The sequence below is a fragment of the Hippoglossus stenolepis genome, chromosome 2 (assembly GCF_022539355.2).
Source record: "Hippoglossus stenolepis isolate QCI-W04-F060 chromosome 2, HSTE1.2, whole genome shotgun sequence".
NCBI lineage: Eukaryota > Metazoa > Chordata > Actinopteri > Pleuronectiformes > Pleuronectidae > Hippoglossus > Hippoglossus stenolepis.
Window position 1 is genome coordinate 576,161 of NC_061484.1, and position 4,136 is coordinate 580,296.

General features: G+C 38.6%; 1 non-coding gene across 1 annotated transcript; it reads right to left on the reverse strand.

Moving 5' to 3' along the window:
* Positions 1 to 1,968: 1,968 nt before the first annotated feature.
* Positions 1,969 to 2,059, reverse strand: trnar-ucu. Its single transcript is given in 2 exon segments — positions 1,969 to 2,004; positions 2,023 to 2,059. It is a non-coding gene; the product is annotated as a tRNA-Arg (tRNA).
* Between the last annotated feature and the right edge of the window lie 2,077 nt (positions 2,060 to 4,136).

Consider the following 4,136-nt stretch of genomic DNA (forward strand, 5'->3'; position numbering starts at 1 on the left):
TTTTTGTGAAGTAGCCTCCATCTAGTGGTTGGAGTTAATAGACATCATTTCATATTGCTTCATTTTGAACCTTCAAACTGTCTGAATCCTCAGAAACGACAACTCTGATACCAATGACATATTTGTTCATCAACATGACTTATTCATTACTGTTTTTATAAATACATAAATAAACATACGCTGATATCAATACATAAATAAATAGTTTAAAGGTCCAGTGGGTAGAATTTGTAATGAAGAATATGTAATTAGTTCATAATCATCTGAAACTAATATCCTTGTATTTTTGTTACCTTACAATGAGACCTTTATATCTACTTCACCGGTGGGTCTTTTGCCACAGAGTCCACCATGTTGCATCTACATATTTATACCATGCAGAATGGACAAAACCAAATACTGGCTCTAAGCAGGATCTTTCACGTTTATATGTTACCAGAACTAACACGTGCACACATTGACATCAAAGGGTGCTTGAGCCTGTGAAAGTGCCCTTTTTCAGGGGTGCTTTTTAAATAAATTAATATAATAACTCCTCTTTGCACACAGCTTCCCTGTCAAACAAATATATTGATTGTCTAAAAAATGGAAATATCCCTCCCTGCCCTCGCTCCAGGTCTCCTGCACAGTGGTGAGCACACAGTCATCACAGTCACATCAGACAAGCAGCACCTCCCACCTCCCACCTCCCACCTGCCATCTCCTGTCCCAGCTGTGGTGGTTTTTCTTGTCTTGTGTGGAGGTGAGTGGTGATGAACAAAGGACTAACCTACCAGGGCCTCGAGTTTACAGCTAATTAGCCAAAAGACAAAAACAAACATTGTGTCTTGTTAAAGGGGACATAGCATGCCCATTTTACCACAAGTTGATATGGTTCCTTGGGGTCTTAATGAAATGTCTGTAACATACTTTGGTCAAAATACCACAAGGATCATTTAAAACAGCACCCTTTTTACCCTGCCAAGACCATGTAGGGAGACTTCCAGTGCCTTGTTACGACACAAAACCCAGGAAGCCCAATCGAGTCGCTCAAGCATGACGTTTCTGACTTAGAGGAACTATAACAAAACGCGCGAGTGTTTTTTTCCCAAAGTTTTTGGGTTGGTAGACATGCCAGATACCCACATTAACCTGTAGAAGCACTAACAAAGTGGAATTTGCATGCTATGTCCCCTTTAATGTACTATTCATTCTACTAGTTTGTTCTACGCTGATAGATCTTTATCAATACATGATACAGACAGCCCTCCCTCAAATGTGAAAGGAGGGTTGTAGGTGCACTGAAGTCACCATCAGTTATTGTGTGTGTGTGTTTGGTAAGTATAATAGTAATAATAATAATAATAATAATGTATAAGATCATTAATGTATTCAGGTTTTTTTTTTTAGAACAGCCCTTTTCAGTTTTGTGTGAAGATTTTTGTGTATTTCGAAGTGCTATTTATTTTTATACCACCAAAAGAATTCAAATGATTTATTGTCATGTGCAAAAATAAACAAATTGTGCAATAGTGCAATTTTTGAAAATTCTTACTTCACTATTTTCCTCTCCATGTGCAGTCTTTTATTCTAAATATATACTCGAAAATGTGCACATTGTGGCATAGTTTCTTTTGTTGTTGCTGCTCTTGTGATGAACCAAGTGAATACTCAAAAAGACCAGAGGGTCATCATAGATTCTCCTAGAATTTCCTCACTCTTAAGGGCAGAGGATGTCACACCTTGTTAAAGCCCTATGAGACAAATTGTGATTTGTGAATATGGGCTATACAAATACAATTTGATTGATTGATTAATTGAAGTACATAAACATTGGATACAAAATAAACAGATAAAAGTGTCTGAGCTAGGTGGAACTAATATTAGTTAGCACTACTGATCAGATGGCCACACCACATTAATAATTGGAGTGCTTGGCGCTGCATTTATATTAACTTTGTGTCCGAATGAAAATCCAAAAAAGAAATGCGACTCCGGTGGGACTCGAACCCACAACCTTTGAATGACATCTCAATGTTCGACTAGAAGTCCAATGCGCTATCCATTGCGCCACGGAGCCATTGGCATCAGAGTTATCATTATACAATATAAACTTTCTCTGACGCTTGTGATGCTACCAAGTTTGACAAGAATTTTGACAAAATAAAACCATGCGGATTTAATGTCCCAGCCAAGCATAGGGCGCATTGACTTAATAGGCAAATCTGGTCAAATAGGTTGACGCAATCGGGTATGAAAAGATAAATAAATAACGTACGTTACGTTCTTCAAGTAAACTCTGCGAGTGTGTTATCCTGGCCGAGAATTATGCGACGGTGGTACCCTGCCGTCAGACCAGACCCAAGGACCCAGGGACAGCTCCACTGGCCGGCCTTTTATGCCTTAGACCAGTCCACTGAACTGTATCTCAAACAAAAGCCTTCGTTTGGGCACACAGCCATGGAAATCTGAGTGGAGACATAGAGTGCTGCTTAAAGCTGTTCACTGTTATGCCACTGTTATGCCACCAGTGTGAACTCTATAGAGTTCTGAAATTAATTTTCAGCCTAGATGATATTAATATGAATACTACATGTTCAGTTTCCTTCTCTTAGTTGCAGGGCGTTGCAGGACACATGAACTTCATAAGCTTGTATTAATTCCGTTTCAAGTAGTTTATTGGTTTGAGTGTAGATAAGGAAATGCTCGAGTTGCAAACATTTATTTTCATTCAATGTTTGTTTATAGCTATGCATGTTCATTGGTGGATTTACAAATGACATAAACCAATATCACATGAAAGGGCACTTTATTATTATATGTTGTATGTATACATGTATTAGGGTTAGCTAAACAGTTTGGATAAGCTTTCCATCCCCCTCTCTTTAAACATTTTTGTATGTTTTTAGACTGCAGGATTTGAACAACAATATGTGACAATTATTTACAGAGGCTTTCCTTTGGCTCTCTTCAAAAAGCCAGTGTTTTGGAAGGGGCATAATATTAATATCTAGGTGTGGCACTTTTTACAGCACTGAAAGAAGTCCCCTCCCTTCTCCTTTTACTGTATGTTGGTTTTGTTTCATTATTTATCTTTGTGTTGTACTTTGAATGTTTTCATTTTCATAAAGGTCAAACTAGTCACTAACTTTGTTTTTCGCCTCCCATAGTCTGTGTCTCTCTCTCTCATATTGTGCAGGTATCTGACTCCAGAGCTGCAGGAGCCAGATGACAATTATTTATCATCATCGTTATTATTATATTAACTGGTGCTGCTATCATTTAAAACATCTCTACATGTATAATTGTCAGTTATTATTCTAATTATAACAACCAGTCTGACAGAGCTGAAAGGTCAGGCTGTAGCAATGGTTGATGATGGCAACGTGAAAACAACAGGACCTCATCCATCACGTCACGTATGTGCAGTTTACGCTTTGAAGATCTGGTGTTCACAGACAAGAGGATTGGCGGATATTCACTATTTACACTATTAATTCAATATTTGTAAGATACAAAGTATAAAATAACTAAACTAAAGTTTAGGAGACAAGTATTCAAACACATTGGAAAAAAGGCCAACATTTTGCTTGCACGGTTCGCATACAACACGAGGGGTAACGTCACGAACACAGCCAGGACATCAGGGTTAAAGTGGCCGGAATGATACGGATTCATGATCCGACATCGATGAATAATTAAATAAATGTGTTCATCAGTTTGTGTGAAGCGCAACAGGGAAGAGGAGACACACACGTGCAGGAGTGTGTCCCTCCTGTCCCACACACTTCTGCAGACAGGAGAGAAGTTCTTTCCGCAGATTGTGATGCAACGCAGTATTTTCACTTCATTGTTGCAAAAGAAGCGACGCCCCGGCTTAGTTTATCCAGGAACAAAATGATTAATTCAGCAGGTTATTATAAAGATCAGTTCTACGTGTGAGTGAGGAGAGGAGGAGAGTCACTCAGGAGAGACCGACACTGAGTAATGCGCCGAATGACGCGTACTATTGGGGTGTTGTAAAAAAAATCATTCATTAATTGTAAGGTTACAGTTTGAAATAATCAGGATATTGATTTGAAGTCATATCGCCCAGCCCTAGTACACTAGACCAAGACATTAAAAATTATGATGTATAGGAAAGACCGGAGTCCACA